A 25,393-nucleotide genomic window follows, 5' to 3' on the forward strand; every position below is an offset into this window, starting at 1 on the left:
TGAGAATCTAGAAGAAATAGATGAATTCCTAGCCAATGTTAACATACCCACACTGAACCAAGAAGAACTATCCCAACTAAACAGGCCTATTTCAAGCACTGAAATAGAAATGGCACTAAGAGATCTTCCACCTGAGAAAAGCCCAGGGCCAGATGGATTTACAGCTGAATTCTATAAGGTCTTCAAAGCAGACATCACACCAATACTCCTCAAGATCTTCAATGAAATTGAAAATGAAGGTTCTTTACCAAACTCATTCTATGAAGCCAGTATAACCCTCATCCCCAAACCAGACCAGAGATTCATCAAAGAAAGAGAACTATAGACACATTTCTTTCATGAACATCGATGGAAAACTTCTCAACAAAAAACTGGCCAACTGTCTACAACAACTCATCAAAAAAATTATACACTATGATCAAACATGATTCATCACAGGGAGGCAAAGCTGGTTCAACATACACAAATAAATTAATATAATTCAACACATCAACAGGAGCAAGGACAAAAATCACATGATTGTCTCAATAGATGCGGAAAAGGCATTTGACAAGATCCAACACCCCTTTATATCAAAAGCTCTGGAGAAACTAGGAATCCATGGAACATTCCTCAATATAATAAAGGCTGTGTATGACAAACCCACAGCTGGTATTATACTTAATGGTGAAAAGCTAAAGCCATTCCCTCTAAAATCAGGAACTAGACAAGGATGCCCACTCTCTCCACTCCTCTTTAACATAGTTTTATAATTCCTAGCCACTGCAATAAGGCAAGAAGCAAGCATAAAGGGGATCCAAGTAGGGAAAGAAGAAGTAAAACTTTCCCTCTTTGCAGATGACATGATTCTGTATTTAAAGAATCCTATAGACTCTACCCCCAAGCTCCTTGTACTGATTCAAAACTTTGGAAGGGTAGCAGGCTATAAAATTAACCCTCAAAAATCAACTGCCTTCCTGTACCCCAACAGTGAGAAGAACGAGGGAACAATCAGGAAAGCAACTCCTTTCGCAATAGCCTCAAAGAAAATAAAATACTAGGAATTAGCTTAACTAAGAATGTAAAGGACCTTTTTGATGAAAACTTTAAAACCTTGAAAAAGGAAATTAAAGCAGAACTAAGGAAATGGAAAAACCTCCTACGCTCCTGGATTGGGAAAATCAACATCGTGAAAATGACAATCTTCCCAAGGGCTATATACAAATTAAACGCAATACCCATCAATATCCCAATGTCATTCTTTAAAGAAATAGAAGAGGCAATCCAAAAGTTCATATGGAATACTAAAAGACCCAATATAGCAAAAACAATTCTTTGCAGAATGAACAGTGAAGGAGGAATTTCAATACCAAACTTTAGACTCTATTACAGAGCTATAATACTCAGAACAGCTTGGTACTGGCACAAGAACAGGCCTGAAGACCAATGGAATAGAACTGCGGACCAGATATTAAACCACAGACCTATGGCCACCTAATCTTTGACACGGGAGCCAAAAAAATAGAATGGAGGAAAGACAGCCTCTTCAACAAGTTGTGCTGGCAGAACTGGTTAAGCACCTGCAGAAAACTAAAGTTGGATCCTTGTTTGGCACCTTGCACTAGAATTAACTCCAAATGGATCAAAACCAGGAGGTAAAAGCTGACACACTGAAACCTTTACAAGAAGGAATAGGAGATACACTAGGCCTCCTTGGCACAGGTGGAAACTTTCTTAATAAGGACCAAGAATCACAACAAATCAGAGAACGGCTGGATAAGTGGGACTGCATTAAACTGCAGAGCTTTTGTATGGCAAAGGACATAGCTAGTAAATTAATTAGGAAGCCTACAGAGTGGGAGAATATTTTCACCAACCATACATCGGACAAAGGCCTCATATCTAAAATATATCAACAACTCAAAAAATTGAATCAATCCAAAACTAATCTCCAAAGTAACAACCATCCCATTAAAAAATGGGCCAAAGACTTAAGAGAGTCTTCTCTGAAGAAGAAACAAAAATGGCCTATAGACACATGAAGAAATGCTCAACATCTCTGGTCATATAAGAAATGCAAATCAAAACAACGGTAAAATTCCACCTCACTCCAGTTAGAATGGCCAGGATCAGGAAAACGAATAGCAGATGCTGGAGGGGATGTGGCCAGGAGGGATCCCTACTACACTGTTGGTGGGAGTGCAAACTCGTTCAACCACTATGGAAGCAGTATGGCAGTGCCTGGAAAGGCTAAACATAGAGCTCCCCTATGACCCAGCAATTCCTCTACTTGGCATTTACCTAATCATCTAGAAAAAAAGACATACTAAATCCACCAGCACAACAATGTTCATTGCAGCCCTATTTACCATAGCAAAGGTATGGAACCAACCTAGATGTCCCTTAGTTGATGAGTGGATCAACAAGATGTGGTATTTGTACACAATGGAATTCTATGCTGCTGTCAAAAAAAACAACAGAGCCCCATTTGTTAGGAAATGGATAGACTTAGAAAAAAGCATATTAAGTGAAGCAAGCCAGAGTCAAAGGAACTTAGGCTCAATGGTTTCCCTCAATTTTCATAATCAGTAGAAACCCTGGGCTCTACTAGCAGAGATTTGCAATAGAGCCAAACGTTGATACATAAGGCCATTTAGTATGAAGCTAATTGAAAGGACCTCCAGGATATTGAAACAAAAGCCATATAATGAATGATCGTTGTCCTTAATGTACTATGTTATCTCTCATCTCTTTTGCTGTCCCTTGGTTATATCATAATGTTACAGTATCTCACTTTGTTATCTGATATATTGTATATATTTGTTTTTGGTTATCTGAAATCGTATAGGGAACGAGGGAAAACAAGATGAGGGGTAGGGGTGGGGGGAGGGTAATGGGGACCAAGACATGTGAAAGGGTATCAATGTATGTGAATTAATGCACCTCCTATCTGGCAAATATCATGTAATCCTTTTATTAATTTCAATAAAAAATATTAAAAAATTCTTGTTTGTTAAATGTGTCATTTAAAATATGATGTAAAAATCAATGTTAATAAATTATTTAATAAAAAATAATTTTTATTAATTTGTATGCCCTTCCTAGATGGACTTGTAAGCATTGTTTCCTTGACATTATATCAACTCATTAGGATATAAATTCCATGAGAATAAGCATTTTATCAGTTTAGTTGAGTAATATTTATCCCGTGTATATGCAAATGATAGTTAATATTCTGTATTTGCAGATTTATATGCTGATTGTCTCTTCAGTTTGAGCAGGAAGCTATATTATGATAATAGTTTGCCTGTATGGTTGATTCATAATGTTTCAAATTTGATTATTTTCAATGACTGAAAATGACCATGAAGTTTAAAATGTGATTAAATGGTAGGAAAGTGGTAAAAGAAGAGGTAATTGAAGACACGTAAAACTATATCATAAATGTAATAGGTTCAAACTACTCAATAACCTCTGAAAGTATTGATAATGTTTGAGCTCAGAATGAGCACAAGAAACAAAGGTGGCATGTCATACATTTAATATCCTCATAAGAGGGTATCATGCTATTGTATATTGCTTATGTTATTATGTGAATTTTATAATTTATAATTTCTTTATAGAAAGCCTCTTATACATCTATTTCCTAGTTCTTGGTTTGATGGTTATTTTTATTAGTAGCCAATGCAAAAGTGCTGCTAATCACAAAAGACTTGAAGTTTTAGTACAGATAAATTATCGGTTGGTTGCCTACAAGGTTTCTAGGTATAATTAAGTTGTCCAAAGTTTATGAACAACTTCACAAAGATATAATAACACTTTTTTACATTTTGTGAGTAATAATTATGCTAATGAGACATAAGCTTTGCTATGCAGTTTCTATGTGTTTAGATTTATTATTGAGAGAAGATATAATTTTTATTCATCACAGTGTCAGAGCAAGATCTACATTCTTGATTCTCATATCGCTTTTTAAAAAAGCAGAATAAGTATTAATTTCTGGTAAACACATTCCTAAGTTGGATGATTCTTAAAACTGGAATCACAATTCCTTTATAAGTATATCAATTCCTATGTACCTTGATCCCTAAATCTATAAAAAAAAATAGTCCAGTTTTAGATCTCTCTATTTCTTACCAAAATAATAAAGTACTTTCTGGAGGCTTTTTAAAAATTTACTCCATAACAAGAGAGTATTGGATGATAAATAGCTCTATTTCCCTGTGCTTGACCTAATATGCCAATTGGAATTGCAGAATCCAATATTCAACTTAGAGGGAAAGAACACAATATTTTTTAACAATCACATGTGTCTCACAGTATTGAGTCCCTGAACCAATATTAGAAAGTTCTTTCCTTCAGATTTCTGGCTCTATGAGAAAAATTAACTTCTTCTATTTAAACCACTATTTTCCAGGCATTTTATTCCTTACAAGGACTGTACATTTAAATGATCCACCATCAGTGTGCTTCTAGCTTTCTAATCTGTTTTTCTCAGATCTCCTGAGCTGCCACATCTTTCCCACAAGGTAAATATTTGTTGACTAATGAACCAAAAGGTTGATTCATTTTAACAAATTCCTCTTTGGCATCTGTAATTGAATAGTCCATTTTAAATAGACAGTGGTTCTTAATTGTCCCATTGCCTGAATACTTACTTACAATCTTTAAATTTTAAAATAGGATCTGATCCCTACCAATGTGATGAATCAGAATCAGATTTCCAGTCATTCTTTCTGGACAGTCCATTTGCAGGTCACCAAATGTAAAATTCATTTTCTATCATAGTGCTCCAATCAACAATTCCACATTACTTCTAATTCTTTGCTTTTTACTCATCACTAGTAGCCACTAAACCACAGATACAAACAGCAAGATTGCAGTGGTGGTGGTAGTTTTGTATGAATATTTGAAAACCACCCTTATCATCAATTCCATGTGTCTATGCATGATCATTTCTTCCCTCTGGAACCATTTTCTGATCTTTGCTGAGCATGTCTCCTCCCTTTATTTCTTTCAGGATTTGGCTTAAAGAGACAATTCATACAGAAAGCTTTCCAGTAAATTCAGGTACCTCAGTTGTTTTCCATCTTAATCCATTATTTGATCAGTTGGTTATATTTATTATAGAAGATTACTTTTTAAATTAATGTAATTGAAAATATGAAGCAATACAGGGATCTAGATAATCTCCAGTGATTCTGATCCTTGTCACTGCATGAGGCTTCTGAAATGTGAGAGAAGCCATCTTGTGACCCATCACTACTACCTGTGTCTCCAGACAGCATCAGTAATAATTTCCAAAAGATGTTCATACTCCAGTCCCTGCAAATTGTCACTGATATCTAATATGGAAAAGGAGAATTTTCACATAATATTAAAGGAAGAGCTTGAGAAGAGATTATTCTCCGTTATTTGAACTTCACACAAATACAGCCATAGAGAGACAAGTCTCAGTTGTACAAGGTGTTACAGTGTAATCAAGAAGTTGGAGTGATGAGAAGTTAAGGTAATGAGAGGAAAGAGATTAAACACGAGGTGTATTTACATCAACAGTCAACTAGTACAACACCTGTCTTGAGTCCTTTCCAATTTATACAAGAGTTAGAAGTAATTTAGGGAAATTATTATTTTATAGAAATGTAGAGGCCTTTGTGAAGGAATTGTAGGAAACAGAAATCCAAAGTATGAGTGGAAATTCAGGCTCCTTATAACTATGCTGAGAAAACCACCAACCAGAATTTCAGAAGTGGTCACCAAGGATTCATGTAAGATTTCATGTTAAGATCTACAGTGCTACGGAAGGGGTAAAAACAAGATGAGGGGTGGATGGGGAGGGAAATGGGGACCAAGACATGTGAAAGGGTATCAATGTATGGGAATTAATGCGCCATCTACCTGGCGTATATCATGTAACCCTTCTATTAATTACAATACAAAATACATGAAAAAAATAAAATCAATTGGTCTTCCAAAAAAAATGTTAACTAAGCTTTTGCATCAACTTTGGTACCCAGGCATCTGTAAGTAGGTATCTGAGAACTGAAATGAAAATGAAAAAGTGGATTTGGAGACTCAGAATTCAAAAAACACACAACCATGGACTTTCAGTTAGCTGCCAAAGCAACCAGTTTTCCCCTGTTTTGAGAACCACAAAGATCTCTAACATGTGGTTCCTGCTTTACATCGCTTTTTAGGGTGAAAACTTAAGCGTTTCAATTTAAATCAGGTTCCAGCACATTCAAAATGACAAAATAAAATCAACCCCAAATCAAAACATTCAGATAGGAAGAATAAGTACTGCTGTAATACAGGAAAAGAAAGGTGAGTATAGTTTACAATTTAACTATAGTGTATAAAAACTAGAAGGTTCCCAATGGAAGGAAATAATAAGTCTTCAAGATTATATCTGGGCCTGGAGTTTGGCCTAGTGGTTGAGTGCTTGCCTAGCATGCACGAAGACCTGGGTTTAATTCCTTGGTACCACATACATAGAAAAAAGCCAGAAGTGGTGCTGAGGCTCAAGTGGTAGAGCTCTAGCCTTGAGAAAGGCCAAGGACAGTGCTCAGGCCCTGAGCTCAAGGCCAGGACTGGCAAAAAAAAAAAGATTATATTTAACTGCTGCCTTTTGATGTGTAAAATCTCTACTTCTAGAACTGATCCAAACAGAATGAAATAACTTAAATACTTCAATGATTACAAAGGTTGTAGGAGGGCCGGGAGTTTGGCCTAGCAGTAGAGTGCTTGCCTAGCATGCATGAAGACCTGGGTTCAATTCCTTGGCACCACATACATAGAAAAAAGCTGGAAGGGATGCTGAGATTCAAGTGGTAGAGTTCTAGCCTTGAAAAAGGACAGTGCTCAGGCCCTGAGCGCAAGCCCAGGACTGGTAGAAAAAAAAAGTTGTAGGAGAATAAATCAGATGCTGGTGGCTCACACCTATAATTCTAGTAAATAAGTGCAGCGAATATAGCTTAGTCACTCATAGTTACTCAGGAAGTTGAGATCTAAGTTATTATAGTTTGAACCTATCCCACACAGACAACTTCTCAAGACTCATTTTTTTCCAGATAATCACCAAATGGCAGAAGTGAAGGTGTGATTCAAATAGTAGAGCACCAATTTTGAGTTTAAAACATGCCCTGAGTCCAAACCCTCTGTATCTGCACAAAAAAGAAGAATTTTTAGACAATAAAAAGCAACCAAATATGGGCCTGCCACCTTAAATGTTTTCTTTATTTTGTAATCTATAAAGGCTTCTTTGCAAAGAGTAATTTTAACAGAGATTGTAAGAAAAAAATAGGAAACTATGAGTTATAAATTAGATTATAGATAGTAGCTTATTTCTATTTAACTTAGAAACATTTAAAAAAACTCCAGAATTCTCAATTAATACTTAATATATTTATATATAAAGTGATATCTAATTTCATATTAATATTTGAAAGATAATTTATTTACATCTCTATAAAATATATTATCAGCCTCCGCAATGTATGTAAGCTTATAACAAAGTTGATCTGGACTATGCAAGCAATTCTAAACTCCACAATATCTAATTTCTTGAGTAATTGTACTTTCCTCTTATCCTGTGCTTGGTATAGAAAAAAGAAAACAGCTGGTGCTTCTCTTCTGGAAAAGAAAAACCTCTTAAAATTCTTGAATTCTACTATTGAGCAAGTCCAGGTTGCTTTTATTTAAAGTCGTCTACTTTCCAAAGACCACCTGGAACATTTGAAATATCCTACCAGTTAAAATTATGCTAAGGTTACTACTTTAGAAAGCCCCTCAGAAATTCAGCCATCAGACTTATAATGTAAAGAGTTACTTTCTTAACCAAACTAGTCTATATGATAATAATAATAATAATAATAGTAATAATAATAAACTCTACTCTCTGAATGAAGTCATTTCTAAGCCAGGAGTCTGTGATATTCTTTCTATCTAGTGGAATTGATACATGGATATTTCTTGTACTCATAAAAAGGAAAAGTCCAAGAATACAAACAATTGCCAGTAACCAAATATCAATGCGGAATTTTATCATCCTACTGGAACACAAGTGTAACAAATTCAAATATATATGTAGACAATTTAAATCAAATTGATTAGTATTTGGATATAATCATTCATGGGCATGAAATGCCAGTTAATCAGGTAATGACTTCATTAAACATGGTTAATCACACACTACCTTGAACTCATTTTCTAAACATAGAATTAATTATTCAAATTATAGCAATTAAGACACACCAGTCAATGACTGGATTCATTTTTTAAACTACCTAGGCAAGCTTGCCAAAAACAATCCACTCATCATTTGCAGGAATTGGAGTGTGTACTGAATATCTAATAGAGAAAATAGAGTTCTAGCTAAATAGTACCACAGAAACAAAATATAGACACATATTTTATCTAACTCACATAAATTCTGAGAAGTAAATAAGCACAGAAAATAAAGTGTAATCTTCCAAAAAACAGTACTATAGTGATTATACAGGAAATCATTTATAATTTATTTTACAAATATAGAGTATGCCTGTTTTTTACAGGATAGTACTCAATGTATTTTCCTTATTCCACATATAATCCAGCAATACCTATGGAACCATTCATGATGTGTGATAAGAGGCAGCTCAAAATCTGCTTGAAAGATTGGGGATGCAGCTCATAGCATAAGAAAGCTGCACAAGATATTCTACAGTCACTGAAGGGAGACTGCTAGGCTTTCTGATTTGAGGCACAGATATGGAAATGTTATTTTATTGTTGTTCAATTACTGAAATTAAATTACATTCTGTTTCATGACACTCTCAGTCTTTTCTTTCTTTATTCCTTGAGTTCCTTTGAGTATTTTTTTTTTTTGTCGTGGTGCTTGAACTCAGGATCTTGGCCTCTCTGTTCCTGAACTTTTCTATTCTACCACTTTGAGCCACAAGTGCAGTTCCTTGGGTGTTTTCAATGAAAAGAAAATTATCACTCCTAAATAAATAGTCTTACTTCTCAAGAAAGTTGTTTTTATTTGTCTTGTTAATTGATCTTAGACCAAAGGTATCAGCAGGACGCTGGTGGTTCATGACTCTAATCCTACTCAGGAGGCTTAGATCTTAGGATCAGGGTTCAAAGCCAGCCTGGGCACAAAAGTCTATGAGACCCTTATCTGCAATTAACCACCAGAAAACCAGAAGTGGCACTGTGGCTCAAATGGTAGATCCCAGCCTTGAGCTGAAGAGCTCAGGGACAATGCATAGGCCCAAAAATCAAGCCCCAAAACCGAAAAAAAAAAACAAAAACAAAAACAAAAAAAACCCCTAGGATCAGTTGATACAGAAGACAGGCTTCTTATCCAAACTAAATTTACACAATTACGATTTATATTTAATAACAAAATATAAAATAAGTCAGTTTGTCAGTTTAACCAAGTGTAAATTCAAAAATGCTTAAAAACTATAGACAAAGAGTAAGAATGGTCTTCATTTTTAACTATTGATCACTCTAATGACTCTCTTTATGAATTGTATTTTACCTAAATCCCACTGTGTTTAAAAGAGGCATGTTTTGAGACCGATTTTATGTTTCAGTCACATGAGACTGCACCATGTTAAACAAGTATTCCGTATTCCAGGCTTCAACTTCAATTAAAAGAACATGCAGAGGCTTCTTCCTCCTGATCATCCAGAACTGAGGGGTGCAAGACTTGGATTCTCTCCTATGAACACATCACTTCCCATTGGCCTTTATCCCCTTATCTCCTGGCAACAGCTGGTGGCAGCATAGCCACTGTGCCTTGAGGGAAGCTTTCTTCCCATCTGTTTCAGGCCATTTACCTCGAAAATAAAATGGGAGCTTGAGCTGCTCTGTTTACAGCATCTTATCCACAATATAATTTAAATCCCTTTGGTTAAGGGGAAGTAGTCTCTGTCTTTTGAGGCTAGTTTTACTTTTAAAACCAGCAGAAGAAGATCTTTACACCATTGAAGTGGCTATGTGCAAGGCAAAATTGAAAATATATAACAACCTGTATCTGACTTTGTTACCTGGTATATTGTATATATGTTTATTTGAAATAGGAAAGGGAAGTGGGGGGAAACAAGATGATTGGGAGGGGGTGAGGGGAGGGAAATGGGGACAAAAACACTAGAGGGGGTATCAATGTGTGAGAAGTAATGCACCTACTATCTGACAAATGTAACTATAACCCCTTTATACATTATCCCAACAATAAAAAAAGAAAATAAATAACACCTATATCACCAAAAACAATTAAGGCTGATGTGTAATTATATGTGAGTGTACAGTATATGGGGAAGGGCTCCTGAGGCCAATATTTTATCTTCACTGAGGAAAAGAAGGAATTTACAGTTTATTATAAGCTCTTTGAAATCAGTGTCTCTGTGCTGTTTCTCTTGACAGAAAGAAGCAAGGTACCATATTGGCAGCAACCAAGCCTTTTAAAGCTTTTTCATATTTTCACACATGGCTCACAAGCCAAGACCAGGATACTAATTGATCTTTTAAAAATATTTTCTCCTGTGCACTGTGTGTGTGTGTGTGTATGAGTATTTGTGTGTGTGTGAGAGAGAGAATTTTGTATTGTTTTCTAATAAACTAAATATTCATGAAGTTTAATTTTTAATAGTTTTCATATGGTAGATGTACTTTTGATTTTTCCCAAGTGAAGTCATATCAGGGCTGAGCTCCTGACTCTAGGCTTTCCCTTAGCATGGTTGGCTTCCCCCTTGAACCATACTTGTAGTCTGACATGTTCCTGGCGAATTGGAGAGGTGCCTTGTGTACTTTTCTGCTCAGGCTGTTTTCCAACCTGGATTGGTTGAGTTAAATTTCTTGAGTAGATAAGCTTAGGAGCATGAACCACTAGCCCTACCTTCAAGTGGAATATTTTATGTTTAGATTGAAAATGAATGTTAATTTTATTCTTCTGCTCATTTGTAAGTTTAGTTATTTTTTCATGAAGCAACTTAAAAATAAATTTTTTTGTTTGTTTATTTCCTGTTTTAAGTAAAAGGGGATTTTATCCATTGCTTTCTCATGGGTGTTACTAAAATTGTCTTTGAATCTTCTTCTATTGTAAAGAAACTACAGTGAACCACAAAGTAGAAGTCTAACATAATATCAAAATTAGCATCAAAATGGAGCTATTGCTTCTATATTTACTACATGCAACCAGTCTTACTATGCAATAATGGAATTATCACTTGCTTAAGCAAAAGAAACAAAATATATTTTCTTCATTCTCTTCAGAAAAGTGAATGTACTGTTTTTGACCATCAATTTTATTATATTGATTTCCTTGTAAAATTTTATTTTACGACCATATTTTTCATTAATAGAGTTTTACAATAAGTCTTGACCTTTGATATCAACCCTGCTTTTCGATCCTGCTCTACTTTTAGATGATTTTCCCTATGAATCCTATTATTGAAATGGAATTAAAATCCTCAATCTATCAAGTCTATCTGTTTTTACCTTGGATATTCTGTAGTCTTTGTGCAAGGTAAAAATTGTTTATAATTTTTATATCTTCCTAATCTATACATGTTTATCACTAGGAAATATAGTAGGTTTTTGTTGTTAAAATCTTTTTCATACAACTATAGAGGTTTCTGAGGGTTGCTATTATTCATATTCTAATTTTTAATCTACTTCAATTTCAATCTTGGATTCAAAATTGTTTTCCTTGTAGGGTTCTAAGTAGTTCAAATTATTGTTACAATCAATGTCAAAAATTTATTTAATTAAATTTTAATTGACATATATATTATTATATTTGGATTTCTTATGTCTACATATATTTCAATTTTGTTCCTGTACTCTTCCTTTATAACCTTTCATCTTAACTATTTTATCTATATTTTACCTATAATGGTTAATATTTTAAATATTTTACTTGTGATTTTTAATTATTTTATATAGTTAATTCAGTTATTGTAATTATTTTTACAATGAGTATGGTTTACAAAGCTGTAATTCAAGCCTTAACTATTCTACAATTCTACTCCTGAATTTGAGTGTTTATTAATCCACTAGACTTTTCTGCTCTTCTTTAAACTCAGAAAACTGAGTTGGAATGTATATTCTCAAATGTGTCCTTCTTCTTGCTCCTGTATTGTTTTCAGTGAACAGTAGTTCATTAAAAGGAACCACTAGAATGGACTTGATTGTTTTTTGACATTTTATTTCTTCTGATTAGTTGTTGCCTTCAGCTAGCAGTATTTCACTAAGGAGTGTTAAATCTATTCTCATGAAAGCGATCAGTCTATAATTTTCTTTCTCTGATTAATCCTTGTTTGTTTGTAAGATAGGGGAGGCAGACATAGAGAAAGAGGAAAGGAAGGTAAATAATATAAAAGTCTACATTCCTATAGATGAGAAAGAAAAAGGTATAATAATATTTATTGTTTGCACAGCATAGGCAAAGCTTAGTAAAATTGGAGTTATGAAAGAGACTGCAAATTTTCATTATATGGTCATGTGAAGTACCTCATGGAAGCTGATTTTTCCACGTAGTCCTTCTCACTTTTTAAAATACATATGTGCATATATATTTATTAAATTGGTAAAATATGCATACTTGCCTTGCTCATTGATTCCTACCTCCAGGAATAATCGCAGGCACAATGTAACCTATGAATGAATATTTGAAAGCTGTATGTATTACATTGAATTGGACTTCAGTCACATTTGAAAAATCCTTAAGTTAAAACAAATCTAAGCAATACCCAGGCTCATATATTGTGAAATAAAAGCTTGCCACATAATCTGTTATTTCAGATGCAAACATATTCTTGACTCATATATCAGTTTCACAGGCTAAAACCATTGTGTGGAGAGGTTGAAGCAACAGCAGGAGAAACATATGCAAGTTTTCTCCCTGCTGTTTGAGGACAGAAACAATGCATAAACAGAGATGAGAACATCAGGATCATAGAGATATCCTACCAGCAGAATTTACTTTAGGTTATAATGAACACTTGGGTCATGGCTATTTTTCTAACCAACAGTGATTTGAACATTTAATTTTCTAACATGAGTATAATTTGTTTAAGTATTATTAGAGGATTTTAAGAGAAAATATCAGACTTCCATTTATGTTATGTCTATCCAAGCATATTTCTGAAACACATTTTCTACTTCTAATGAAACTGAAAGCTATTAATTATTGATGGCTAATTAAATGTCAGGCATATTTTCATATTTAACCTTCAGGAAAATTGCACATGGCCAATCTTATTATCTCTATTTTATGGTTGAGTAAACAAGGAAGGGGAAGATAAAATAATTTGTCTCAAAAATGGTATGCAATTATACCTGACATCATTCAAATCTCAGGGTTTTAGTTATTGTTCTATACTTATTTTTAACATGAAAAAATAGATTTTATTTTATAAAATTATTTTTATTTTATAAGATTCTTACCTATATAGCTTTTATTATAAAAGGTATTATGTCTACATTTAAAAGAAACAAGCATGGCTTAAGTTCTATAATTTCAAGAAGTTCAAAGTAATTTGTTTATATCAAAATTGAAGTACTATAAATTAAATTAACAAATAAAATTAATTGAAATTATAAATTTAAATGTTTAAGAATTGCTAGAATTTCAATTCCTCCAAAAATAGATTTCTTTTCTAATAAAATGAGGAATGCTAATTATAAAAACCTGTACATGGTAAAAATAACCAAAATCACCAAACAAATGGTCAACCAATGTCACTATGTGAGAAATATTTCTGTACTTTTGTTTATACCTTGCCAAATATAATCCTTTCAGTGCACTCTTGTAATTCTAGACTTTGTAAATGAAATTTTATTGAATTTTACTCATCTTTTTCGTGTTCATACCAACTCAGTTTAGAAGATTTAAATTTGAAACAATGTTTCCTAAAGGTTATATTTTCTCCCTTTATTCCAGTCACATTTCCAGATGTGTTTCCTTTTATATGAGAAAACATGTGGTGGGGAAAGGGAAGGGTCTTTGGCTTGCTTCTTTATTCACTGAAGCTAGAACTGTACATCTTCAAAGCTGTCCACATCATTGATGACATATTGCAGAATTGTCAATAGAAAAGCCAAGGTTATGATCAGGATTGAAAAGATAGTATGATCTGAAATTTTTTTGGTTGATCAAGGAGGTAGTACTCAAACACTTGAGCCACTGTGCCACTTCAGGCTTGATCTATGATAAGTTGCAGATAATATTTCCATAGCTTTCCTGCTCTACCTGGCTTCAAACCTCGATCCTCAGATCTCAGCCTCCTAAGTTGCTAGAATTACAGGTGTGAGCCACTGGCACTCAGCTAAAATTTGAACTTCCATGTATATCATTCATACACACATAGGGATAATCTATCCACTTATAGATAATTTTATGTGCATTAATTGATCCATTTTAGCATGGTGTCTCACTGAGAATTCAGTTTCTTTTCAAGAAAGATGTTTAATTCTGCTTTCACCTGATTTAAGAGATAAATATAATGAATAAATCTATATGAATGCATCATTTCTTTCCATACTTTTTATATTCCTTTTTTTTAAATTCTGTTGATCATGGGGCTTGAACTCTGGGCCTGGGCACTGTCTCTCGAGCTCTTCAGCTCAAGGCTATTGCCCTACGCCTGGAGCCACAGTGTCACTTCACATTTTCTAGGGGTTAATTAGAGATAAGAGTCTCATGGATGTTAGTGCCCCAACTGGCTTTGAACCATGATCCTAAGATCTCAGCCTCCTGAGTAGCTACAATTACAGGTGTGAGCTGCTCCCAGCTTTCTTTTATATTTAATTTTTATATAAAATTTTTACTTTCCAATAGTTGTTTCCTTGAAGTGGTTATTCTGCAAATATATAACAGTCTGCTCATTCCAAATGAAGATTGGTATGTCAGTAGATACTTAAAATAGCTCTCATTTGGAGCATCTGCAAATTTCTTTGTTGTTACTTCTACCACCATGGTATAATGTGACATCACTGAATGATGACACAGAAGAGAGGCCACTAATACACTTATATGGCATTATCATCATTCAGAAGTTGAAGTACTCCATAATCAATCTCATGACCACAGATACAGAGGTGATGACTTCTGAATGCACATTAATTTTTTGTGGCAGAATTTAGTTAAATTTTAACTACATGAAATGTAATTGTTTAATTGTGTCTTTCCTCTTCCTTGGAACTTTAGTACTTTGCTTCTGTTAGCTAAAATGACCAGTATCCATGCCTACAAGTTTAAAGTTGTTTTATACTTCACCTAAGAGCTTGGCTTTTTTCTTTGATTTTTTCCCATATATTTTATTGTAATTAATAAAGGGGTTACAGTTATATTCGCCTGATAGAAATTGCATTACTTCACATACCTTGATACCCCTTCTCATGTTTTTGTGTAGCAAATCAATCCAGATCTGTTTATTGCTACTACAATGTGCTAAGACCTGCATTGGTTAATTTTGGACTTGTTAGGATTAATTCTGTGTGAGGCTGGATGGAAATGCAGAAAATTTAGAAAACACAGAAGATCAAGTATATTGGTTTTTATTTATTACTCATAGTTTATTATAAGTAGCATTACAAAGTACTTCAGAAATTTTCTGCTGAAGATATTATTCCATTTTCTTTTGGCTTACTTGCATTTCTAATTCTGAAAGAATAAAGTGTTACTTAATCTTAAACTAGTCTACGGAATAAAAGTTACATTGTTCTTTTTTTACAGAATCATTACTATAGAAATCTCAAATATAACTACAGTCAGTAGTATGTGATATTGTTTTTAAATTATATTCTTGCATCATGTATTTGCCACACATTTAAGACACATGAAAAAATATGAGTCATGGTTACATTGAAATCAGTTTTAATAACCAAATTAAAAACATGATTAATAATTAGTGACTAATTAAATTAATAATTAGAGAAAAGGAAATCAAGTATATTACATTCCTAAATACCACAAAGTAGATGCAGCATTGAAGAACATTTCAACTCGAATATCTTATCAATATGTAGCCATTGTACATCTTTTAATAATATTTTATATAACATTTTAAATTTTATAAATGTAAATCAGTTTAAAAAATGAGACTTTATGTTCTATATAACACCTTCACTACTACAGTTTATTTCTTTAGATCTATAAAAAACTACAACTAAGAGTCAGATTATAGCCTATCTTCTGAGATGTCCTTTTTTGAGGGCCTGCATATCTCCTCTTGCAGATCCAACTCAAGACACAGTTTACAGTTTAAGGCTGCTCTATTCAAGCAAGGTGAAGAAGGTAGGACTTGGAGGCCAGGATAGAAGGGATTCAACACTGTTTCCTCAGTTTTTTCCATATTCCAGTAATGAAACTGGAACATTTCTTTCTATTAGTTTTGTCTTAATATTTATTTACAACTTTGCTATGAGACATTCTGCTAAAGATAAGTTTCATATTAGTGAGAAAATAAAGAGTTACATTTGCCTACATTAGGGTAGGTTTTTCATTTTGCAACGCAGATTTATTATAGCAATAATTAGTATTGTAGGCCAAGTGGTTATTATAACAGCAATAGTACGGATGTATAAACACTAAAGATAAAATCTCTGTATCACTTTATATTTACTTATGCATTGTCTTATGGTACCTTTAAAGAGGTTAGATTTATCTATATAAGTATGTTACTAGTTTGATTAACTTTAAATGGATATTTACTGAAGTTAAACTTAGTCACTTATTTCAACATATTAATAAAAACCCTTGTTTCATAATAATTTTGATAAGATCAGTAAAAACATAAATTCTGGAATTTTTTCCATTAAAATATATAGTTAAATGAAAAGAGGCAAGGTTAGTACTCTACCACTTAAGCCATAGGGCCAGATTTTTTCATGACACTTAAGTAGCATAAAAAAGAATATGTGATTGAGAAAAATCATAGTCTGAAAATTCTAAGTATTTACTATCTACCTTTTTATAGGAAAAGTATGCTAACTCATAATGTGAACATCAAATAAGCTGTGGTATATAAATGATAAAAAGATGGTTTTAAAGTTGATATTGTCCCATTAGCATGTTTCTAGAGATTCACAAAAGCAAAGGCTTCTTATGTAGTAACAAAGTCTAACTTTCTTGCCTTCCTTATTAGTCATATTATGAATGAGGGAAGTGACATTGTCCAAAAAGAAATGTACTCTTTACCCGATTTATGTCAGTATGAGCCCTCTGTATATTACCTTAATAATAACAATAAAATATTTTTTTAATTTAAAGTAATAATTTTGTGGATAAACTGTTCATTTCGATATCAATGCTTTTTTGTAACTATACAAATTGCAGACTTGTGAAACTTAAATGTAGTACCTCATACTCTAACCTCTTGAGGATTTCTTTTATATGTATAGTTTTCTTGAAAAGTTTAGCATGATAACTTAATCCACAGAGAGCCCATTCATACCCTGTCATATTGCCATCTTCATTTACATAATATTGACACTTCAGGTGTTTTATGAATATTTCATTTGCTTCTGTAGCTCACCCAATGTGGCTCAGAACCCAAAGAATCGTTAATAATGGAAGGGACTCCCTTGCTTTAGCTGAGCTCCCTGTGTCAATCTGGCAGGAGTGCACTGTAACATATGGGTCTCACCACAAGCATTTAAATTCAACCTACTGTTTTCCGACACAACTAGAAGTGGTGGAGAATTCCAATTCTAGATGCCTGCATAGAAAATACACTCTCTTGAGGTTCTGAAACACAAATCTGCACATTCATCATAACTGTGCCCCACCTGTTGTAAACTGAGGTTTGGTATCCTCTGATGCTGTGTAGGTAAATGATTCTTTCTAAAATTAATAAAATAGTTGATATATCTTTGATTCTCAACTTTAAGGTGGAATGTCAATGTACATGGCTCCTTCATTTGTAAAAATAGTACAATAAAGCTGGGCACAAGTGGCACAAGCCTGTAATCTTAGCTACTCAAGAAGCCGAGATCTGTGGAACTTAGTTCAAAGTCATCCTGAGTAGAAAAGTCCTTGTGAGAGTTTTATCTGCAATTAAACCACAAATAGCCAGAGGTGGAGCTGTGGATCAAAGTGGTAAAACACTAGTCTTGAGCAAAAGAGCTCAGGGATAAGGCCTAGGCCCTGAGATCAAGCCCCAGACATAAAAAAAAAAAAAATAAAAAGTACAGGCTGTAAAAAAACAGTACAGGGCCAAGAGCATGGCCTAATGGTAGAGTGCTTGTATAGCATGCATGAAGCCCTAGTATCAATTCCCTGGTACCACATACACAGAAAAAGCCAGAAGTGGAGTTGTGGTTCAAGTGGATGAGTGCAGCCTTGAAAAAGCCTAAGGACAATGCCTAGGCTTTGAGTTCAAATCCCAGGACTGGAAAAATAGTACAATAGTAGCCATCCAGTATAGGGGACTTCTGAAGAGAAAAGAAATAATTTCACTATGAAATTAAAAAAAGAATGCATAAGAAAGTATGTATATGAAGTTGTGAGGAGGGTGGGGGGAGGGAAATGGGAAACAGAACATGAGAAAGGGTATCAATATTTGTGAAGTAATGTACCTTCTATCAGATGAATATAATGTAACCCTTCTATTAATTACAATAAAAATATATATAAAAGAAAGTATGTATATATTTATTGTATGAATATGCCCTGGACTGTTGACAAGTAATTATTACCAAGTCTGAAATATTTTTGTTAAGCATTTCAGAAAATCACATATATATTCACATATTCCATGTGTCTATTTAAATACATTCACTATTTCCAACCATATATGCCAATTTTTATCATCATCATGAACCACAAACATACAATACTTAATACAGACCTCTCAGCTTCACTAATTTTAGAAAGATTTCTGCCTGAAAACAAGAATCTAAGTTTGTTTTTCTTAAAATACTTTAAATTATGTTTATGCTTTCTTTCTTCTCTGTTCTCTTCTGTTCTCTTTCAAGTTTTACAAATCAAGAACATCATTTCTAGGGGCCAGATAGATAGCTATCCCTCTGAAATATAATGCGATTTACCTATCAAAACTTATAGTACTCTTTTTTCCCAATCTTTGTGGTAAAGTAGGGCCATAGTTTAAATATCCAATATCAGTTGGTAATAGCCATATTATTTTGACCAAATTCTTCCCATAATGCCATCTGCTACCTGCACAGAAGTGCATGCCAACCTCTAAAAAGATTCTACTCTTCCCAGCCAAGTGGAATCCATTTTTCTCTCCTAATTCAATAGTCTTAATTAGAGCTTTTGCCAATGCAAATTTGAGACTATAATTTCTAACATACAACACACACGCTAAGATATGTAGAAGAACACACATAATGTAAAGAATGATTAAGCAAAAATAGTTGCATTAACTTGAGGAAAGCTAAATGAAAAGTCAGTATAAATTTATACTCTCTTACAAGATTTGTGTGTTTGGAGTTATTTCAAAATAAAAGGTGAAATAATCATGCAAGAATGTACACAAGTTATGTTATAATGAGTGAAAAGTTGTAACACTGAGTTTCTTAGGCAGAGTAGTTGCTTTGCTTCACTTAGCATGACATATTGCTAAGAGAAACACTAAGAAATAATTATGGTTTGACATTGCACATAAGTAATTATTTCTACCAGACTGGAAGCAAATATGATTCTTTTGCACAAATGTAAAATAGCTTTCATCTTGAAAGCTAATTAGTAATATAAACTAGTTTAAGTATTTTACATGAAATTCAAAGGTACAGATCAAATGACCCTAGAGACTTACTTACACAAAACCGTGCCATGATCCAGCACACACTCGAAGAGTAATTTGTTCTCTGGTATCCCTAGAGATTTAATTCCTGGCTGATAATTCTGAGAAGTATGCAACTTGCCTATCTCAATCCTGGACTTCTTTTCTGTTTTAATTTTATTATCGAGGTAAATATAAGGGGATTACTGTTATATCCACCAGGTGGTAGGTGCATTACTTCTCACATATTGATAACCCTTCTCATGTTTTTGTCCCTATTTCCCACCCCTTATCTCCTCCCAATCATCTTGTTTTCCCCCCTTCCCTTCCCTATTTTAAATAAACAAATAAACATATATACAATATACCAGGTAACAAAGTCAGATACGGTAACAATGTGAAATATGAGATCACTCATAAGGGGGATAAAAAAGAAAAAAAAAGAACATAGTATATCAAAAACAACAATCTTAAAGATAAACCTCTTGTTTAGAGATCCTTCCATTTAGTTTCATCCTGTACGACCATATAGCTTTTGAGCTATTATGATCCTCTGCTAGGAGAGTACTAGATGTATACTAATTATTACAAATAAGGGAAACCATGGAGCTTATATTTCTTTGGGACTGGTTTACTTCACTTAATAAGATTTTTCACAAGAGTTTCTATTTCCTTACAAATGTCCTGGACTTCTTTAAAAGGAAATCATTTTTCCCATAAATTTTACCCATTAGTCTTTGCTCCATAAACGGAAATAACTTGAAGTAAGTTCATCAACAAAGTTAAATACTTAACACATTTTTGCTCTGCCTTCTCAAAAAGCATGTTTTTCATCCCCCTTTAATTATTCTGGCTACAACCTTTGTGCTATTGCTTCTACAATACCTATATTAGCAGACCAGGTCTCTAGAGTGGTGCGACAAATGCAAAATACTGGAGGTGATGATGCATGGTACTTACATCCAATCTGCAGAGAAATGACCAACAGTGTCCTGAAAGATATAGATATGCACTCTGGGTCACAACAATGAGGAAAGACATGTATTTTTGGTTCAAAGTAATGGAACGCTGTGTCTTCATTAAATTCATTCTCTGAAGCAATCCTATAGCCCTTGTATCCTTGTAGCTACCCTGTTTGCTCTCCTGGTCTCTCCAGCAAATCCATCAGTACATACCTTTGTTGGTTGAGTCAGCCAATGACAGTTCCTTTCCTTAAGTCTAAAAGTTCTAACCAAGAGAGAAAAAGAGTAGCTTTCCTCTCATCTGTAGATGTTTGATCTAAAATTTAAACATATCTGAAATTGTATATGAGTTACATATATATATTCATAAATGTGCTAACTGAAGAATGGTATACACAGGAGAGGATTCTAATGGTATAATCCTTAAAAATAAATTCATTTACAGATTAGCAAATTGAATAGTAGGAAGCATGTTGTGGGGGAGTGAGGTCCACGGGACACACAGAAATGGAGAAGGGAAATGTGGTTAATGCAGGCATAGTATTCAATGTACATATGTGAAAATGGAACCAGGAAAACCGCAGGCATGGCTGGGGTTAAGAGAGAATAATGGAAGAGTTGACATTGATCAATATGCATTGTATTCATGAACTGGTAAACTGAACTGAAAAATTTTTTCACACCTATATAAAATACTAAAAAGAATTCCCTCCACAAACTGAAACTAAAAGCAGCTTTGATCAAAATTCTTGTTTATTTTCAAGTGATAACCTGATTGTGCAACATTTGTAAAAGCTATGAAAAAATGTTGAATGATGTACATAGAAACAGACCCAGCCCAATTTCCATAGTGTTTTTTTTAAGTCAAATCATAAGATTGTTATTTTGAGTTTATTTAAATGATGTACTGAATCAATAATTTTTTGGTCGTGGGGCTTGAACTCCGTCTGGGCATTGTCCCTTAGCACTTCAGCTCAGGGATATCACCCTAAACCTTGAGACGCAGCACCACTTCCAGAATGAAATATTTTAAGCCATAGCTTCTTTTTTTGGATGCATTTTTATTGTAATTAATAGAAGGGTTTCATTATACTCACCAGAGAGAAGGTGCATTATTTCACAAACATTGATACCCTTTCTCATGTTTTGGTCCCCATTTTCCTCACTCCCTCACCCCTCATCTTGTTCCCCCTTCCCTATCCTATTTCAAATAACAAAATAAACATATATACAATATATCAGACAACAATATGAGATAACCAAAGGACAGCAAAAGCGATGAGAACTAACGGTACATTAAGAACTACACAATATATGGTTTTTGTTTCTATATCCTGGAGGTCCTCTCATTTAGAGTCATCCTATATGGCATTATGTATCCAGGTTTTGCTCTATTGAAAACCTCTACTAGGAGAGCCAAAGGTTTCTACTTATTATGACAAATGAGGGAAACCATTGAGCCTATGTTCCATTGAGACTGGCTTACTTCACTTAATATGATTTTTTCTAAGTCTTTTCATTTCCTTACAAATGGAGCAGTGTAGTTCTTTCTGATGGCAGCATAGAATTCCATTGTGTATAAGTACCACATTTTGTTGATCCACTCATCAACTGAGGGGCATCTGAGTTGATTCCATTTTTCTTTAAGACTTTGGCCCATCTTTTTACTGGGATGGTTGTTTCTTTGGAGATTAGTTTTGGAGTGACTCAATTTTTTGAGCTGTTGACATATTTTAGATATGAGGCCTTTGTCTGCTGTAAGTGAAGATCTTCTCCTACTCTGTAGGCTTTCTAGTTAATTTGCTAGCTATGCCCTTTGACATACAGAAGCTCTGCAGTTTAATTCAGGCCCACTTATCCAGACTTTCTTCAATTTGTTGTGTTTCTTGGTTCTTATTAAGAAAGTTTTGACCTGTGCCAAGGAGACCTAGTGTATCTCCTATTCCTTCTTGTAAAGGTTTCAGAGTGTCGGCTTTTACCTCCAGGTCTTTGATCCATTTGAAGTTAATCTTGGTGCAGGGTGACAAAGAAGGATCCAACTTTAGTTGTCTGCAGGTGCTTAACCAGTTCTGCCAGCACCACTTGTTGAAGAGGCTATCTTTCTTCCATTCTATTTTTTGGCTCCCTTATCAAAGATTAGGTGGCCATAGTTCTGTGGGTTGCTATCTGGATCTTCATTTCTATTCCACTGGTCCTCAGGCCTGTTCGTCTTCCAATACAAAGCTGTTTTAGTCACTATAGCTCTGTAATAGTCTAAAGTTTGGTATTGAAACTCCTCCTGCGCTGTTCTTTCTGCTAAGAAGTGTTTTTGCTATACGGGGTCTTTTATTATTCGATATGAAATTTTGGATTACCTCTTCTATTTCTTTAAAGAATGACATTGGGATATTGATGGGTATTGTGTTGTATTTGTAGATAGCCCTTGGCAAGACTGCCATTTTCACAATGTTAGTTCTTCCAATCCAGGAGCATGGGAGGTTTTTCCATTTCTTCAGTTCTGCTTTAATTTCCTTTTTTATGGTTTTAAAGTCATCATCAAAAGGTCATTTACATTCTTAAAGTTAATTCCTAAGTACTTTATTTTCTTTGAAGCTATTACAAAAGGAGTTGCTTTCCTGATTGTTGCCTCGTTCCTCTCATTGTTGGCATGTAGGAAGACAGTTGATTTTTAAGGGTTAATTTTATACCATGCTACCTTGCCAAAGTTTTGAATCAGCTCAAGCAGTTTGGGAGTGGAGTCTATATGGTTTTTAAATATAGAATCATGTCATCTGCAAAGAGGGAAAGTTTCACTTCCTCTTTCCCTATTTGGGGCCCCTTTATGCTTGCTTCTTGCCTTATTGCTCAGGCTAGGAAATCTAATACTATGTTAAGGAGGAGTGGAGAAAGTGGGCATCCTTGTCTCGTTCTTGATTTTAGAGGAAATTTAAGCCACAACTTCTATACACCACAAGAAATCAGAGTATAAACAAAATATTATACGATAAAACTGTGTGGTTGATGCAAACCAAGGAAGGAAATTATCCCTAATAAACCCCCAACTATAGGTCCTTATCAAAATTTTATCAAAACAACATAAAAAGTGGAGAGAAAAAAACCAATATGCAATATGCAAATATTTGAAATTACATTTTCATTTGTGTGAGAAGAATGTATTCGGTTTTCACTTGAGCATCACCTGCCTCTTGAGCAATACTCCTATGATTATCTGTCTTTAGATCTCAACTGAGTGTTTATGGCTATTCAAGGAACTTTTCCTAATTCTATTATATGAAAATTCACTATATAAAATGAAAGGAATAATTATGTATCTTTTTATATGAATTGATTAACTTGTAGTTTTATGGACATATTGTAGTTATTGCAAATGAGGAAAACCTCATCTGTTTCTTTGGGACTGGCTCATTTCAAACACTATAATTTTTTCTGAGTCTCTCCATAGCTTTACAAATGGACAATGCCATTATTTCTAATGGAAGAATATAATTACATTGGGTATATATACTATATTTTCTTGATCCATCAATCTACTGAGAAGCATCTGTTTGATTGCACATCTTAGCTATAGTAAATAATACTGTAATGGGCATGGTTGTACCAGTGGCTTTAGTGCAGGCTTGTTTGTTGTCACTTGCTTAAATGACCAGTTGTGGGACTGCTGGATCATAGGGAAGTTCTGTGTTCAGTCTTTTGAGGAGCCTCCATAGTGCTTTCCAGAGAATTTGGACACAAATCAACAACACTCTAAGCATTTACACAGTGAGAACAAAGGAGAATATTCTTACGAGAAGCTCCCAGTGGCTCAATAGCTGTGTGAATATAGCAATATAAAATGATGCTTATCAAAATGAGCACCAAGAAATGAAGACAAGCAAGTTTTAACTGCACAGTTTTCAGTTATGTTTTCGTTTCTTTACTTTTTAATTTGGCTTATTCCTTGTTATCACTTCTTTTTATTTCTGTATACTTTATCTTTTTCTTATATGTAAGTTTATCTAATTTGGGGAAGGGAATGGAAATTACAGAAACCATGGTACAAAGAGTAAACTAATTCAACAGTGATACTCACTGGACACAGTGTTGGAAATAAACTTTACAACTTGGGGGTCAGGGGAGTTTTAGGGGTTAAGAGAAATTGAGGGAGAGGGTAACACTGCTCAAAAAGAAATATACTCATTACCTGATTTATCTATAACAGCTCCAGACATCACCGCTTCAATAAATTTTAAATTAAAACATGAACTTATGTGCTTGATTTGGCAGCATATATACTAAAATCGGAATGACACCGAGAAGATTAGCATAGTCCCTGTGCAAGGATGACCTGCAAATTCGTGAAGTGTTCCATATTTTTTTAGTAATGCACTACTATCTGGCGAATGGAACTGTAATCCTTCTATACATTACGCCGACAATGAAAAATAAAATATAAAACATGAAGAACAGTAAAAACACAATAAAGATAATCATTGTTTCTTGCTTATTAATTAATCTAGAACTTTACTTTTGGAAGAATTAAATTGGACTCACATTTATCAATGTAATACAACTGCAGAAAATTTTAATATCTGCCTAAGATTTTCATGAACTTTTTTAGGAACTTGAATCAACAAAAATATTTTGATTTTCTAGATAAATTGCCTGCAATTGCTTTCCTACTAAAGTTACAGATTTATTTTCTAATGAAAATTAATTAATTACCCATGGTTCAAA

At 34.0% G+C, this 25,393-nt stretch overlaps 1 long non-coding RNA gene and 1 other non-coding gene across 2 annotated transcripts; both read left to right on the top strand.

Annotated features, from left to right (window-relative positions):
- The first annotated feature begins 4,434 nt into the window (after nucleotides 1-4,434).
- LOC150055814 (uncharacterized) lies at nucleotides 4,435-9,765 on the top strand. The gene is made up of 4 exons (XR_016537466.1): nucleotides 4,435-4,508; nucleotides 5,000-5,049; nucleotides 6,177-6,303; nucleotides 9,605-9,765. It is a non-coding gene; the product is annotated as an uncharacterized LOC150055814 (long non-coding RNA).
- A 15,162-nt stretch (nucleotides 9,766-24,927) lies between these two features.
- On the top strand, nucleotides 24,928-25,034 carry LOC150055815 (U6 spliceosomal RNA). The gene has a single exon (XR_016537514.1). It is a non-coding gene; the product is annotated as a U6 spliceosomal RNA (small nuclear RNA).
- Nucleotides 25,035-25,393: the final 359 nt, after the last annotated feature.

Source organism: Megascapheus bottae, chromosome 13 (assembly GCF_031878675.1).
Source record: "Megascapheus bottae isolate mThoBot1 chromosome 13, mThoBot2.hap1, whole genome shotgun sequence".
NCBI classification, from domain to species: domain Eukaryota; kingdom Metazoa; phylum Chordata; class Mammalia; order Rodentia; family Geomyidae; genus Megascapheus; species Megascapheus bottae.